The sequence below is a fragment of the Bubalus kerabau genome, chromosome 22, assembly GCF_029407905.1.
Source record: "Bubalus kerabau isolate K-KA32 ecotype Philippines breed swamp buffalo chromosome 22, PCC_UOA_SB_1v2, whole genome shotgun sequence".
NCBI lineage: Eukaryota > Metazoa > Chordata > Mammalia > Artiodactyla > Bovidae > Bubalus > Bubalus kerabau.
The window spans coordinates 12,508,213-12,526,305 of record NC_073645.1 but is presented as its reverse complement, the minus strand read 5'-3'; the positions used below and the strand labels follow the sequence as shown (position 1 = coordinate 12,526,305).

Sequence of the window (18,093 nt, the reverse complement as noted above, 5' to 3'; positions counted from 1 at the left end):
GAACTGAACTGAACTGAACTGAAGTTCAAGAAAAAATGTTTTGGGTTTTGATTTTTCATATTTTGGGGGCAAATGAGCCCCAAGCACGTTAGTTAGGGAAACAGAAAGAGTCAATAGAAATAACGAACTGACAGATGACGAAACAGTGTCCTAAAGAGAGCAGAAAACATGGCAATGCTCAACCCCAGAGGTGGGTCTCTGCCCTTCTTCTTCCAAGAGAGGAGTGAAAATCAGACTCAGGAAGATTACCTGGCAGTTGGCACTGGAGAAGAAAACTGAGGGAGCTCACCCTCATTAGCCCATGCACTTGACTTTTGAGCCGGGGCAAGAGCTAGCTGGAATTTAGAATCCTGAGAGTGGAGCAGTTTCAAAGGATGAGGAGTGTCTACGCCTTAAATAACTGCGCACGCAACGATCGCCTTTGTGTATCAGCCTCCTGGCAGCTGTCCACATGGGGTGACTGGCGAGAACGGCCAGCAGAACCTATTGCGTTCTTTTGGTCTAAATGCCACAGGCATTTCTTGAATAAAATCATCATTATTTAAAAAGTAAATTAGTCCTGCCCAGGAAGGGTTAAAATTGTTTTTCCCAAGTTCTAGCCTAGCTCCCAACCCCCACTGTTTCCCCAAGTCCTTTAACAAAATTAGTTATTCCATTGACAGGCTAGTGCTGGTCCCTTCGCAGAACAACACATGCTGTGCTCCCTCTGTGAGTGCACTCGAGATGAACTTTGAGCCACACATCTGCTGCAGAGAAGGAACTCTTATTCCCAAATGGCTGACATTAGCTGAAGATTCTGGGTTCATCTCCACCATAGCATAGTTTTATTAGATAGGCTGCTGGAGAATCAGAGGAATAAATTTAGTTACTGTGTCTATACCTCATTATGATGCATCCCCAACTATTGTTCTTTTCATCAGTTTAATGTCATTCTCAGACTCTGTTTCTGCAAAGTGACTGTTTGGATGAAAACCAATGTCCATCCTCAGTTACCCCCAAGCCACTGGTGTATCTGGGCTAAGGATGTATTTTCATGATGTCACCACCCCACGCGTCTTTCTTTGATTTAAAGCAGTAGTTGGCAAACATGTTGTGTAAAGACCCAGAGAGTAAATATTTTAGGCTTTATGAGACATATGATCTCTGTTGCAGGGAATCAGTTCTGTCATTGTAACACAAAAGCAGCCAGAGGTAATACCTAAATGAATGAGCATGTTTGTGTTCCAATAAAACTTTACAAAAACAAGCAGTGGGTTGGATTTATCCCATGGGCTGTACTTTGCCAACCCTGGATTAGCAGGAAGACTTCAGGTGAACTGATAGATAAAAACCAATATCTTTTCATGTGTTCATCTCTGAGAAGGAACAAAAAAATCACCAAAACATTCTGTTGGACATTTAATTTCTTTTGCAGGCAGCAGAGTGGCATGTCTTTCTAATATATGGCATCCTGGAACTTCCCTGGTAGTCCAGCGGTTACAACTTCATCTTCCAAAGCAGGGAGTGTGGGTTCAATTCCTGGTGGGGAAGCTAAGATCCCACATGCCTTGAGGCCAAAAAACCAAAACATAAAACAGAAACAATATTTTACAAAATTCAATAAATACTTGAAATTCATTCACGTCAAAAACATACTGTATGGCATCTTAAGTTTTTAGATTCCTCTCCCCAGAAAAGTTGAGAATAGCAGTAGAATTTAATTCAGAGAAGAGAGGGTTAAATGGTTAAAAATTGGAGGGTGAAAGTATCATTTATCTGCAAACACAGACTCCTCTTTAGAAACTGATTTATCTAGACATTGAGTTGATTATGAGATGTAGAGTAAAAACAAATTTGCTGACCTTCTTTGCAGGGATCAAAGGTTAAATTCATTCCCTGTAGGATGGTTCTGCTAAATCACTCCCAAGCCGCCTGGTGACATATTTTTGAAAAATATTTCTCTCTAACTTTATCAAGTGTTCTTTGTGTTCTGGAAACATGATTTGAAGTCCCACTTAGAGCTGGGAACTTATGAGTCTTAGATAGCTGAAATTCTTCTCCAACTCCATCCAGAGACATATGGTTGATTGGAGTAGATGTTAATTTCAGTGGTTAATAACATTGAGTCTAGTTTTACTTATCAAAGATTGATATCCTACCTACCTAGTATTATTTGTTGAAGATTAAAATTAACATTTTACACTGGATAACCAAGGGTTGTATGAACAATGCATAGATAAAGAGCTAAAATTATCCACTTTGATGTCCTTGACATTGGGCTGGATAAACATGTCTTAAATTAAACTATCAGTGACTGAGTGTTCTCAACTTCTTTGCCTCCAAGCAGTGTCTCAGAGCAGAATTGCAAAAATTCAAAAATTAGGAAAACTTTGTGCACAAATTAGTTGAGCTTCAAAACATTTTTTTTAATAAAGCAAAGTTTCTATCTCTTCCACTGTAAATTCATACCAAACATTTCAATAGCAATGGTTTACAAAATTCATTTTATGACAAAGTTTTGTCACCACATAGAAAAATTTAGGACAATGGTGTAAGTATTTTATATACTAAAGGACCTTCCTTTAGTCTATTTATATGTTAAATAGTATAATTTAACTAATTTTAAATAATTAGTTATTTCACGAAATAGTGTTATCAACTCTCTGTTGGTCCCCAGTTGTTTCAATTACAATTGCTATGTTCAGAGTTGTGGCCCTCCAAAATTCATATGTTGAGACCCTAACCCCCAATTTATTTATCTTTTATTTTATTTTTGCTTACTTTAAATTTTTTTTAAATTATGAAAATATGATAATACATTTACAGGAAACTTGGAAAATACAGAACAAAGTTACATATAGTTCCACTATATATTATAATTATTTTTTCAGTAGATAAATTAAGATTTTTAGTTGGAGTTTCAATATCAAACTCTCAAAAATTAGTAGAATGAATGTACAGAAAAGTAGAAGGATATAGAAAGTGAAAGTGAAGCCGCTCAGTCAGACTCTTTGCGAGGCCATGGACGGTAGCCTACCATGCTCCTCCATCCCTGGGATTTTCCAGGCAAGAGTACTGGAGTGGGTTGCCATTTCCTTCTCCAGAGGATCTTCCCGACCCAGAGATCGAACCCGGGTTTCCCACATTGTAGGCAGATGCTTTACTGTCTGAGCCACCAGGGAAGTCCTGAAAAGCACTATGAATCAATTCAACTTAATTGAGATTTATATAATTTTCACACAACAGTAGATACAAATTATCTTCAAGTTCCTATGGACAATAAACTATATCCAGGGACATAAAACCAGGTGCAAAAATTTCATGCCTAACTCCCAATTTTGAGATATTATTTGGGAATTCTTTGGGAGATACTTAGGGTTAAATGAGGTCATGAGTGTAGGGCATTCATGATGGGATCCATGATAGGTTTAGAAAAAGAGGAAGAGAGAGAGATTTCTCTCTTTATGCCATGTGAAGATATAGCAAGAAGCTGGCCGTCTACAAACCTGAAAGAAGGCCCTCTCCAGGCACCGATTTGGCTGGTACCTTGATCTTGAACTTTCCAGCCTCTGAAATTGTGAGAAATGTCCATTGTCTAAGCCACCTAGTCTACAATATTTTGCTATGGTGCCTCCAGTCAATGGATATAACAATACTACAATTTAATGAGTAGAAAACTAAGAATATAGAAGGGTGTTAGTAAAATTTTAATTTCTAACACTTGCTGGCTTCACAAAGAATAACAAATTCGGATATTCTTCCCTACAAAGTTCAGAGACCATGTCATTGTTGGCTGAACTCTGAGAATCTAGATCATTAAAACTAAGCCGAATAACTTTCTGTCTTTGGGGAGCATATGTGCACAATCAGACAGAAGTCTCTCCGTTGATGGAAGAGGAGGCAGGAATAAGGGTACCCGATTTGTTGGGTGAAGAAACTGAGAACTGATTTTTCCAGCTGTGAGAGACATGAGAATTAAACCCAAATGTCCTCACAGATGGGATTCCACTCACACACTGCACACTTTCTACTATACCAGGAAGCGAATCAATGATATTTTGGTAACTGAAGTTTCTAGTCAGATACACACCAGGTGACTTTGGGTATGTTCTTTTTCTTTGCCAAGGCTTGGCTTCTTAACCTACAAGTGGAAACAATGATATATATAATCTCATAAGGTGGTTGGGAATTAGAGATAATGCAACTAACACACTATTTTGAGGTGTTAGTCGCTCAGTTGTGTCCGACTCTTTGTGACCATGGACTACAGCCTGCCAGGCTCCTCTGTCCATGGAATTCTCCAGGCAAGAATACTGGAGTGGGTAACCATTCCTTTCTCCAGGGGATCTTCCTGATCTAGGGATAGAACCCAGGTCTCCCGCATTGCAGGCAGATTCTTTACCATCTGAGCTGGTAGGCTATCACCCAACACACTAGTTACTGGCATAAAATAAGCACTCAATAAGAGTTTGTGCTATTATTTGGATTATATGTTAAAAAGAGACAAAATGGCTCATTTCATTCATGGAATCACTTTCACAAATTTTGAAGCTAAAATACAAGTAAAGTTCCCTCAATCTTTATCAACTAAAGCCAATAAAATGTTTGGAAATTGTCCTCTTAAGACTTTACACATATACTTTGTGTATATGTGTGTGCAATCACAAAGTATTATTTTAAAAAATCGCCAAACTCTTATTGGGAGGCAGAGACATATCAGATGGGATCTTGAGCTCAAATTCTCTCCTCTTGAAAGCCACCACAAATGATAAGGAGAGCTAACAAAGGAAGAATTAATTACCCCCTGAGGTTTTAGCCCCAACCCCACGACCTATGGGCTCAGACCTATGTACTTGTGAGGATTTATTTTGCCTGGTTTATTTGCCTAATAGACCCAGCTTTCCTCAAATATCTCCCAAATATGAGAAAACCCACTGTTAATAGTTTTAGCCACACTTCACAAGTGAGAGAAATGCAGAATATGACTAAAGGGCCAGGACTCCCACTGGATGTCAAGCAGTTGTCTCTTTTCCTTGTCACACAAGAACCCCACCTAGCTCACCATGACTGCAAAACTCTTTTTTCTTGGAGATGAGCGAGCAATGAGTAGAGGCAAAGAGGATCTTAAGTTTCCTTTTAAAGTACATATTTTTCATTTTGGAGATAGGGTTGGGAGAGCACTTGGGTGAAAACTGTTGAAAGCACATATTCTCCCCAGCAGAAAAAAAAAAAGAAGAAGAAGAGTGGACATTGACATCAATATAAAATGTTGCATGTAACTTACAGGAGTAAACAGAGCTGGAGCCCATCAATGGACCTCAGTTAAGAATCTTTGACTTACTGTTATTTTAAACAAATATTCATTGAGCACTGATTGTGAGGCACCGTGTTAGACACTTTTATGTCTTCATGTCTTGTCTTTCAGTTCAGTTCAGTCGCTCAGTCGTGTCCGACTCTGCGACCCCATGAATCGCAGCACGCCAGGCCTCCCTGTACATCACCAGCTCTCGGAGTTCACCCAGACTCACGTCCATCGAGTCTTTAGATCTCAAAATATTCCTTCCTTTTAGATACTATTGTGTCCATCTTACAATAAGGAAACTGAAACAAAGAAATGTTAAATGACCTGCCCAGTTGTAGATTTTAATAGTAGCCCTGCCACGTAGGCCTGTATGAACTTAGGTCAGATCAGTTGTTCTTACTTTTATCCTTATTTTCCTACTCTATAAGATTGGTAGTAAAGATACCATTCACTTTACTAATAAAGCTAGTAAGACTTTAAGTACTATACAGTAATATTTATTGCTGACTATTGTGTGTACTAAATCATATGTATAAACCTAAATTGTTGTGTGGCTTAAATGAGATCACGCAGTGAAATATTTTGCACAGATTCTGGAATGTGTAAAATGCATAATAAATTATTACATTAAAGAAAGAAAGAAATCACCTAATCATTGGAATGAGCCCCACCAACTTGTATGTCAGTTGGAGAAAGCTGTAACATACCAATCAAAGACTTTTTGGTTGCAAGGGATAAAAATCTACTCAAAGTAGCACAAGGAAGGAGGGTTATTTAATGGACAATTTACTGAACAATAGAGTGTCACACTCTGTTAAGACATGAGGGCATCTTATGGAATTTCATGTAATCAGGTCAAGAAGTCCAGCCAGGCCTCCTGGACTGGAGTTGGAATCTGGGCTTTGAAAAATAGTCCTTCTAGTTTTTCAAGACCTACACAGTCTTTCTCATATCTTCTCATGCCTTCACTTCTTTTTTTGTATCTGCTCCACTTTTCCCAGTTTCTCTCCCTGTGTGGTTTCTCTGTGTGCTCATTTTGGACATGGCCCAATGTGGCTATCTGAGGCCTGATCTCCATGTTTTCCCCACTCAAGTATTTACACCAACTAGAATCCTCCTCTCTGTGGTTGAAAACAGCTAAAGAAAAGGATCTCGCTGGCTTACCCAGACTATGGCTCCCCTTGGGGTCAGATCATTTTAATCAGCTGAAGCCGTAGGACTATGAGAATGGGGACTCTCAAGTGTGCAAACGTGGGGACCCAGCCCCACTCATTTCAGGTCATGGTGGAGTAGCATTTTGGAAAATGGATTTACTGCATGCCCCGGTCTCAAGGAAGAAGGGGGATGAATTGATTTTGATCTCTTGCAAAAGTATTCCCACTATGGAAAAGAAAACTAAAAGTCATGTCTACTCAAAAGGTACACGTTCCTTTAATTTTTTTTTTAAAGGGCAACATATAAAGTCCTGGTTTCACAATGTGTCCAAGTCTTTAGGCAAACATGTCCAACAGTGGTTTGTTCCTGTTTCATACTTGTTTTATTTTATTTGGCAGCAAAATGAAGATCATGTTTCGAATAAAAGCCCAGTTCTGTCCCTTATACGTTTCATTAGGCACTATATGCTGATCCTGTCGTCTCTTTCCAGGCGTACCCAAGCGTGTTTTACAGACTCCTTTTGTAGGAATATTTTGGTCGTGGGATTTGAGGAAGATAAAAGTCACTCATCAACTCATTATTTATATTAATAAATTAATAAAATTGCTTTTTCTTGATGCTATTTGGAAAAAAACTGCTGGGAAACCTAAAACTGAACTATGCTTGTGGAGAACGGGAAGTAGAGAGAATAGAGGAGATTGTGGAGACAGGAGTCTGAGTGCAGGCTCTGCCTCTCCCACACGAGCTGTGTGTCCTTAGGCAAATTAACCTTTCTGGGCCTCAGCTTCCCTTCATCAGTCATATAGAAGTGATACCGCCTTGAACTTGAGTTTATAAGTTTGAGGACACAATGAGATAAAAATGATATATTCTCATGAAAGTACTTTCATGATTTGAATATGCTTCAAAAAATGGAAGCTTCTAATTTAAAGAACAAGAATTGCCTGAGCCCAGAAAACTGAGCAGAGCTTTTCCCCTCGTCCTGTGTCTCCCTTCAGCAGTTCTCAGGGTCTTAAAAGCAGATGGATCCAGACCCTTAGCACTAACTCTTCCCTGTTCAGTTCCCCACTAGCTTGTGGCAACATCCTGTCTTATGTGGCTTCCTGCTGGTTCTTGGATGAGTCTCTCCAAAGGTGCATATTCACCTCTGATGGTCATTTAAAAAGTCAGTCAACATACATCAGCCCAAGTGTTCATCATGCATTGAGATAGGCTGTGATTTTATAACAAAACAAAAGCAAGAAGGTGGTCTTCTAAGCACTTTCATCAATAACCTCTTCTGATAGGCACCACGGACCCCAGAAGTATATACTATTATTATTTCCCTGTTTATTAAATTAAGAACTGAGGCAGAGAGAGGTTAAGTAATTTTTCAAAGGTTAAACACTTTGTTATGGAATCAGGCTGTGCATCCAAAAGATAACTAGAACCTCCTCCCTGACTCTGAGGGCCTTCTAATTCACTAGGAGATTTGTATTTCACATCCCACTAACCATAACATAAATGACATATCCCAGTCTAGTGCTGTGGGCAGAGGGAACTCAGATGTGGGCTTACTGACTTATGCCTGTTTCTATGAGGGGGACTTGAATCTTAGGTCTTGAGCTAAGCTGATCAATCCCTCTTGTCACCATCCACCCCAGATTTTAGATGAAATTCCACCATAGTTTTCAGTAGCCACATTAGCCTAGGTCTTAGTACATTGAAGGAGAAAAACAATCATAGTTGAGTGGTCACATACTCAATGCTTGATCATACCACCAACTATTCAGCTTTGCATAGCTTTGCATCCGCCATGCACTTACTCCAGGCAGCTCACAAAAGCCAAGACCCTAGAGATCATCTAGTTCAACAATAGCAAATAGATTTCATGTGCCAGCTCCAGTGCACTGAGGGTTGGTGCTGGAACATCAAATGTAAAGAAATCCTGAGGCTGTCAGGGATTAAAGGATAAACTGCCTCAATTGATTCGTGATGTCTGATATGGGCCCAGGAGCAGAGTACTAAGGCATGCGTGCAACATGTATACCAAAATGAATCAAATCCAACATGTTTGTGTTACAGAGGAGGAAATAGGACTCAGGAAGGAAAAGTGGGATGACTCAGAACCCCTCAGCAGGTTAGTTACCTGGTTTCTTGTGCTCTTTTCATAAGATGTCCTGTCAAGTGACAATTGGCACTCATAGGATCAGCACCAGAACCCAGCAAGCAAGTTACGTTGCGCTTAGTACAGTATTTGTGTGTTAAATGTATTTCATTCTAATTCCTTAAAAGCTGATGATCCATGTAATGTAACTCTGTCCATCAGAATATCTGATAATCCAGAGCATTCCCTGACTTGGCTGAACAATAGCAAATAACCCTCCCCTGGGCAAGGAGCAATTTGTTCCCGACAAAAAGAAAAAAGTCAGGTCAAGGTCTTCCTCGGTTCTCTAAAGGGCCAGCAACAAAGGTTTATGTAGAGATACTGTTTGCTCATCTGACCCGGGCTTGTCAGTAAAATCTGACAAAATAAAACAGATTTGAAGGAATGATGGCTCTCTAAATAGTAAGCTCAGCGAAGTTAAAACCCAGTGGCTGGATTTCATCATTTCTAAACATTCCTGAAGTATGAGCCAATTAAGGTGTGATTCCCCAAGGGAGATGTAGGACTAAGGTAGAGAGAAGGAAAGAAGGGTAGGCAAGCAGGGGAACTCCATTTCCAAAGGTTTTCTGGTAAAAAGGAGAGGAGTCCCTTGGTGGGGAATGAGATCAACCTCATTAGACTGTGACGTTTTGGGAGAAATTGAGCTGCTAATGCTGATGCATGATGAAAATGGAGCTTGGACTTTGCAGTCAAATGGACTCCCAACTCAATCCCAATTCTACCCCTTACTGGCAAACGCAGTGTGCAACCTCTCAGAGCCTCGATTCCCTCAGCATACATCTTTCAAGATGGTATAAAATTGATTGAAATCTTTGTGTCACACAGCAGTGCCTGGTATATAGTAGGGGCTTGATGAACGGTCAAGTGACTAATCAACATGCTGACTTATAATATTTTGTAGGGAAAACAATACATACAGCAATACTGGACCAGGAATGAGGAGCCCTGGGATCTGGTCCCAGTACAAACCAGCACTGGGACCCTGAACACTCTGCCTTGCACATTTCTGGTCGTTTATTCGCTAAATTGTGTGCAACTCCTTGTGGCCCCCATGGACTGTAGCTTGCCAGGCTCCCCTGTACTTGTGATTTCACAGGCAAGAATACTGGAATGGGTTGCCATTTCCTTCTTTAGGGGATCTTCCTGACAGGGATGGAACCAGGGTCTCCTGCACTGGCAGACGGATGCTTTACCACTGAGCCACCTGGGAAGCCCTAAGGACTAAACAAATATCTGCAGAATAAATAAAAGAATGAAGACGAAAATCCAAGGAGAATTTCACATACTTGTTGGGCCCAGTTTTCTCATCTATGGAAAGAAGACTGACTGCTCAGATCCCTTTTAACAATAATGTTCTTCCAACCTTTGTATTTCTCACAGATGCTCAAGTCCACTAGGAGTTGAGTACAGTCCTGGCCATGAGATGGAAGTCCCAGGGAAGATCACAAAATACAGGACTTGACCTCAGCAGGCCCTGGGCTAAGTCACCCCTGAAGATTTGACTCTGACCACCTGGGGATCCTGTAAGGCTCCTATTCTTCCTGGAGTTGACTCCAAGCAAATGAAAGCAGATTTCCAAACAAGGGATAACCGAGTGTGAAAATGAGACCTGGGGAGGCATTCCAGCCTCTGTTTGTTCATATTATTTGCTGTCACCAGCACTGTTCTCCTTCTGGGCTTTTAGCCCCTTTGCCTGTGAATCAGGGATCTGCAAGTAGAGGGCTTAGGCTGCTCGGCCGCCATAAAAGTTAGGACACTCCATCCACCCATGTCCCTCATTGCCAGCACTCAGGTGGAGAGCCAGCTTGGTAAGCGGGAAGTGAATGGCAGGCAAGGCTTGCTAAGCCATCAGGGCGCCAGCTTGGCTCGGGGACAACCGCACTTCCCCTGGCTTCCTTTTCCCTGGCCAAGACTCCCTTGAAGGGTGGGCCTCAGACCCCAGAAGAGGACAAAGGCTTTCAGGAGCAGGGAGACAATAACATTCACAAGATGAGGAGTTCAAAAGGAAACAGCACAAGCTGGAAGTAATTGATGTGTCTTTAATGTTTCAAATATGCCTGCTTTTGTTTATTTTTTTAATCTCAACAAGTCGCAGACACTGAATGGTAAATCAGATCTCTGCACCTCCCCCGCTTTGGCCCTCCAGCTTTAGAGGCGCTTTTACACAGCTTTAAAGATAAAACTTCAGAAAGCTCTAGCTTTTTGCCCAGGAGGCAAGGAAAGCAGCCCATCTGACTGGGAGAGGAAGGGGGCAAAGGCAGGCTGCTCGAGCTCCCTGAAAAAGAGGTTGGAACCAGGAAGTGGACTGAGGTAGGAACCAGGAACAGGAGTCTGTGGGAACCAATCAAAGCAAGGAGGCAAGAGAGGAGAGAATTCCAGGGGCTGGCTTGTTATTGATGTTGTACCGAAAGAAAATCACTAGAGGTTTCTAAGCAGAGGATGGACAGTAGAAATATTCCTCTGATGAAAGATGTTTCTAGTATCTTTTCTTGCTGAAAATTAAAACAAGTGGTACAAAGGGCACCCTAACCTACGTGTAGATCAAATTCAGATTTTGAAATCACAAGGTTGGGAGTAGGTTGTCATTTTTCTAACCTGTTTTACTCGAATCACAAGAATGCTTTCAGTGCTACCAATGCCCCTGAGTTATGTATTCATCTACTCAATAATTATTAAATGTCTCCTATGTGATCATCTCTCTGGGAGATACAAGAGAGGAAGAAATTTATAGCCTCATCAACATAAGTACATAAAAATGTGCTAAAGAGAAAAATGGCACAATTATTTGTCCAAGGAGCAGTTTAGATGCTGTACAATATAAGCAATTTGTTGAAGAAAACCCTGAGAGCTGGAGTGGTCTGGAGAGGGTCAGTAAATACTGGGTGGTGAGGGGTACAAGAGAAATTCTAGTCCAAGGGAAGAGATGGGCAAAGATTGGGAAAGAGGCATGAGCAAGGTGTTTGAAGGCCTATGGGGATGTGACATTGGCCTATCTGAGATGGAGGTGTTCAAAATCCTTCTGGAAACAAAGAAGAGTCCCTGCTGACCTTTGAGACAAGGATTCGCCACTTTAAATGGTGATTTGAGAAGGCATACCTGGCAGCAATGTATGGAATGGTCAGAAGTAAGAGAATCGAGGAAAAAGAGGTCAACTGTGGGTCATGCTGGTGTTGCAAAGGCAGAAAGAAGAGATGCCTGGGTCAGACACAACCTAGCGTAATAGTGGGTTCCCATTGGCCCTTTCATATATTCCGGGGCCCAGCCAGCTGTCCAAGCTATCCAAAGAGCAAATTGGACATCCATGCTTTGAATCCACAGGCATGCCAGGAAATGAATACTTTTGGTGCCTAACAGGGGCCTGGATAATAGAACAAAACCCCAGGAAAGTGTGCATCCCATCTGCAGCCCACATCTCCAGCAACCAGCCCACCACTGTGGAAAGGGGGAATAATGAGCTGCAGACCATCTAAGGCCAGACCTTATACAATTCATTTTTCTTGGGAATGTCTGAGGTTCCATGCGCTGTGCTGTGCTGTGCTTAGTTGCTCAGTCATGTCCAACTCTTTGCAACCCCATGCACTGTAGCCCACCAGTCTCCTCTGTCCTTGGGGATTCTCCAGACAAGAATACCAGAGTGCATTCAGTTCAGTTCAGTTGCTCCGTCATGTTCAACTCTTTTCGACCCCATAGACTATATATAGCACACCAGGCCTCCCTGTCCATCACCAACTCCCAGAGTTTACTCAAACTCATGCCCATTGAGTCAGTGATGCCATCCAACCATCTTATCCTCTGTCATCTCCTTCTCCTCCTGCCTTCAACCTTTCCCATCATCAGGGTCTTTTCCAATGAGTCAGTTCTTTGCATCAGGTGGCCAAAGTATTGGAGTTTCAGCTTCAGCATCAGTCCTTCCAATGAACACTCAGGACTGATTTCCTTTAGGATGGACTGGTTGGATCGCCTTGCCGTCCAAGGGACTGTTAAGGGTCTTCTCCAACACCATAGTTCAAAAGCATCTATTCTTCAGTGCTCATCTTTCTTTATAGTCCAACTCTCACATCCATACATAACTATTGGAAAAACCGTAGCTTTGACTAGATGGACCTTTGTTGGCAAAGTAATGTCTCTGCTTTTTAATAGGCTGTCTAGGCTGGTCATAACTTTTCTTCCAAGGAGCAAGCATCTTTTAATTTCATGGCTGCAATCACCATCTGCAGTGATTTTGGAGCCCCCAAAAATAAATTCTGTTACTGTATCCACTGTTTCCCCATCTATTTGCCATGAAGTGATGGGCCCAGATGCCATGATCTTAGTTTTCTGAATGCTGAGTTTTAAGCCAACTTTTTCACTCTCTTCTTTCACTTTTATCAAGAGGCTCTTTAGTTCTTCTTCACTTTCTGCCATAAGGGTGGTGTCATCTGCATATCTGAGGTTATTGATATTTCTCCTGGCAATCTCGATTCTAGCTTGTGCTTCATCCAGCCCAGCGTTTCTCATGATGTACTCTGCATATAAGTTAAATAAGCAGGGTGACAATATACAGCCTTGACGTACTCCTTTTCCTATTTGGAACCAGTCTGTTGTTCCATGTCCAGTTCTAACTGTTGCTTCTTGACCTGCATACAGATTTCTCAGGAGGCATGTCAGGTGGTCTGGTATTCCTATCTCTAGAAGAACTGTTCTCTTGTGATTCACACAGTCAAAGGTTTTGGTATAGTCAATAAAGCAGAAGTAGATGCTTTTCTGGAACTCTTGCTTTTTTGATGATCCAAAGGATGTTAACAATTTGATCTCTGGTTCCTCTGCCTTTTCTAAATCCAGCTTGAATATATGGAAGTTCACAGTTCTCGTTCTGTTGAAGCCTGACTTGGAGAATTTTGAGCATTACTTTGCTAGCGTATAAGATTAGTACAATTGTGTGGTAGTTTGAACATTCTTTGGCATTGCCTTTCTTTGGGATTGGAATGAAAACTGACCTTTTCCAGTCCTGTGGCCATTGCTGAGTTTTCCAAATTTGCTGGTGTATTGAGTGCAGCACTTTAACAGCATCCTTTTGAAATAGCTTAACTGGAATTAGCTGTTCCCTTCTCCAGGGAATCTTCCCAACCCAGGGATCGAACCCAGGTCTCACGCTTTGCAGGCGGATTCTTTACCACCTGAGCTACTAGGAAAGCCCCTGAGGGCCTATGCTCCCTCTCTAATCCCATATGCCATCCTAAGCTTATATTTTGACAGGCACAGCTAATTGCTTTAGCCAATATCCACTTGAGGATGGAGGAGGTACTGACTTTGGTTCCTCAAGTGGCCAGGACACCCATTCCAGGTGGCATCTATTAGCCCTGGAGCCCAGCTCTCTGGCACTTTTCACAGGAGAGGAAAAACCAGAAAACAGGGTATCTTTTCTTCTTCCCCTTTTTTAAAATTTGGAAGCATCAAGAGTTTTTCTCTAACACCCATTGAATTAAATTTCTGCGTTTAGAAAATTCATAAGAATTTTTATTTGATCTATAAGTACTCTACTCCAAGAGCATCTTCTGAACTTGGGTATCTCTTTATAGCTGAGGCCCTTGATTTTATTTTCCTGGATGGCCTGTAATTTATTCTATTATCTAGTAATGTGTTCCCAGGATCCTCTGCTCTGAACCAAAGGTTCCTTGGCTTTCTATATTAAATACAACTCACAGAGTGAGCATCACTTTCTATCAATGATAAGACAAGATTTTTTTTCAGGGGGGCGGGTGCTGTTATCTTTCTTTCTTACTGAAAATGTTGAACCATAAACCCAAATCCTTTTAAAAATTTTACCCAACTGATAAGAAAGTGATTTCCATAAACTATATGAATCCACACCCTTCCAAAAAGACCTCTATTTAACTCAGTGCCACCCACATCACTCCTGTTTCTGATGGTCCTATATCATTTGATGTAGCTTCCTACTTCATCCTTATTTTCTAGTCACTAGTAACAGTGGGTGTTTCTCCCAAATGTCACATCTTAAGAGAGCAGCCCAGCAGAGGCTTGGAAGTGTTCTAAAAGGCTTGTTTAACAATCATCCCAAATGGATGTTTGAAAATAAATCTGTTTTTCCTCAAGATGGATCTTGCTCTCCCTCACCCATTCCCCAACTGGGAAACATTCCCAGCTGGAACACATTCTTATTGTAGCAATAGTTACTGTAGCCTGCAGGCTCACTGGGTCACTAGAATGCCCAGAGCTCATTTTTGTTACCCTGACTAATGCTAGCCTATATACCACATCTTTCTCTGCCTGCTTCCCCCACACAAGTGGGTACACAGGAGCCCAGTATTCTGGAGTGAGATTTGATTCTAGATAGAGGAACTGAGTTCTAGAAAATATATGGTGGACACCTATGTATTTGTTGGTGATGGTGGTTAATTGGTTGGTTGATTCCTTTGGTCCTCCTTCTTCCTGTTTGGAAAAACATTTTTCTATACATTTCCAGAATTTATGTTTCTGAAGGGGCTAATCCCACTTTGGCAAAACTAATACAGTTATGTAAAGTTTATAAATAAAATAAAATTAAAAAAAAAAAATAGAAGCATTAAAAAAAAAAAAAAAAAGTTCCAGAAGACAGTATGCAACCTAGGCCTGGCTAGTTTTCTTCCTTCGTTTCAGTAATTGATTTAAAAAGTGGGTGTATGCGCCAAGCCAAGCTAAGCCAAAGTGTCATTCTTAGGATTTGGGCTAGTACTCTTAGGAGAGAAATAACTGCCTTTGTTCTGGATGTGAAAACCGATAGGTTTTAAGCATGAGGCTTGTGAGGACCCTCCTGTTATCGGGAGTACTAAGCTCAGAGAGGAAAGCAGAGATGAAAGATACATAGACTCAGATGTCTAATGGCATTTGTTTGAGACCCTGGACCAAGCTGTGCCTGAAGCTGACACTGCCTGAACTTGTCAACGACGTTAGCTACAAGAACTCCTTTTCTTGCTTAAAGCAGTTTGAGCAAAGCTACTCTCCTTGAAGAGTCTTTCCCACCTGATGCCTTGGTACTTTGAGCCTACTGTTAATGGAAGGCTTCCTGGTCATAAAAAGGTGCTAAAGTCTGGGAATGGATTGATACATCCTTGTTTATCCACTAATTAAGACACAAGATAGAAATAGGTAGCTTTTATGAACACTATAACCACGTCCAACTCATCTTAATCAAGATCTTTAAACTCTTCTTTCCCAAACATGACAAAGTAATGATCAAGTAACAAATTTTATAGATGATTTGCCAGTGTGAGGACTAATAATAAAAGGTGCAAATGTCAGGAGCAGGCACATGGGACCCATCTGATACACGAAACCGGAGCCCAGGCCCCAAAGACTGTGGACACATTATCTGCCACCCAAGTGAAGCGCCTCTCCAGAATGGGCCAGTCAGAGCCAGGTAGAAAGACTTCATGAGACAATGCTCTTTCTGTTTTGTAGTCGTAAAGACTAAATCTTTCAGTTAACAGGACCTAAATGGAAACTGTGAGCTTTGAAATTAGGCAGACTTGTATTTAACTCTCAAGGTTTGTGATTTACTGGTTGTGTGAAATCTCAGAGAAGTTTTCTTAATTTGGTTTCCTCACTCAGAAATGGGAATAAATACTACCTGTAGTTGTTGAGGAAATTCAAGTAAATTGTCTGGTCACTGGCACACAGTCAACAATCAATAACTGGTAGCCATCCTCAGTATAATTATTAGTAATAGTAATAATAAAGGAGGTAGGAGTTTTCTCACTCTTAAATTTCTATTTAAATTTCATGTGTGTGCTATAATTGAAATTTTAGGCCTATAAAACAACATTAAGAATAATTACCAGGGATAGGCTCTGATGTCCTCTTAACCTGTCATATAGGGATAAGGGGAACAGAAAGAAGGTTTTGGTCAATTTTGTTGAGGCCAATATAAAATACCTTGACTAAGCCAAATTTCTCAAACACTTTTATAGAATTTTGGTGAGCTAACCTTTGCCTATTCTCAATTCAGACAAAACATCACATTTAAAATAATGCTAGCAGATATCTTTAACAGTTGAATTTTATAACCTTTATTAAAAGATAAAAGCTAATACATTCCACTCATTTGTTGGACCTCTACAAACGGCATTTAAAATGACATGTTTGAGTGCTAAGTCACTTCAGTCGTGTCTGACTCTTTGCTACCCTATGGACTATAGACCCCAGGCTCTTTTGTCCATGGGATTCTCCAGGCAAGAACGCTGGAGTGGGTTGCCTTTCCCTTCTCCAGGGGCTCTTCCCAACCCAGGGATTGAAACTGCATTTCCTGAAGCTCCTTCATTGCAGGTGGATTTTCTTTTACTGCTGAACCAGCAGGGAAGCTCCTAAAATGATATATGAACTTTTTAAAAAGAGAATTTTGAAAATGTAGTCTAGATTACTCCACTTTGAAAATGTAACCTAATAGGAATAAAACAAAAGATAAAACTGAAAATAAAAACTCAAAAACAAATACAACCACAATTATGAAATAGAAAAAGTAATGTTAATGAATGTAAAAAGAATATACACATGTTTATAATGATGGTTCATTCAGACTCTGACAACTGGGTTTTAAATGGTTTTACAGGGTCGTGTATCCTTTAAAGCCAGCCTGGCCTTGGAGTACAAAATGGCAACCCACTCCAGTATTTTTGCCTGGAAAACTCCATGGACTGAGGAACCTGGTGGCCAACAGTCCATGGGGTCACAAAGAGTCAGACATGACTGAGCTCCTGAGCACACACGCACAGGCTGGCAATGCTAATTTGGGGGTGGTAACCTTCAAGTTTTACCTCACATAAGCATTACATTCTTGAAAATGGATGTACTTTCAGCAGATCAAACATGTCTGTGGCAGGCACTGAACTCTTCTGTAGTCTGAACCCCGTGGGGCTGCCTGAAAGGGTCCCTGTAATGGAACTGGAGCTGTCAAGAAATTACTACCACTTCATTCTACCTGTAATTCATTTATTCAATAAGCTTTTCTTTTGTTAACTTTGCTCCCAGCACTGTAGTAAATGCCAAAAATTGAATAGCAATAACAGCTTTCAAAAATTGTGTAAGGTACAAATAAATAGTTTTCCTTATTGAAACAACAGCAACTTGGATCCTTTGTGAGTGAAGGAAAGAGAAAAGGGGATTCCCCACCCAAGTTGGGAGCGGAGGGGGAATAGCTCTTCTGATTTGTTGTGTTTCAGGCTCTTTACCAGGACTCCCACATCAGGGATGTTCTTTGCTACTCCTCATAAGCCTAGCCACAGTGACTGCTTCAGGGATGAGTACATGAAAAAAAACTCCAGTTAATGATAGGTTAAGAATTTTATTGAACATCTTGGGTCACTTTTTTCCACAAGACCTGGAAATTAGAGGATGTATCTATTATTGCCAAGTGCTACCACTTCTGTGCATGAAACATGGGACAAAAGCCGACCACAGCAGAAGGAAGAACCAAGGAGTAGAGAGAAACTGACTCCTAAGAATCCCCTGTGAGCTCTAAACTCAGCTGTGCCTTACC

The 18,093-nt window shown here is 41.0% G+C and overlaps 1 long non-coding RNA gene across 2 annotated transcripts in view; it reads right to left on the bottom strand.

The window, feature by feature from the left end:
* Nucleotides 1–1,410: 1,410 nt before the first annotated feature.
* The window catches only part of LOC129636776 (uncharacterized), a 200,126-nt gene continuing 183,443 nt past the window's right edge, over nt 1,411–18,093 (bottom strand). Inside the window, exon 7 of one of the 2 annotated variants that reach the window (XR_008707111.1) lies at nt 1,411–1,546. This is a non-coding gene — a long non-coding RNA (uncharacterized LOC129636776). Of the gene's footprint in view, nt 1,547–16,643; nt 16,922–18,093 lie in introns of those variants that run through there. The other variant, XR_008707110.1, reaches the window with a different exon arrangement.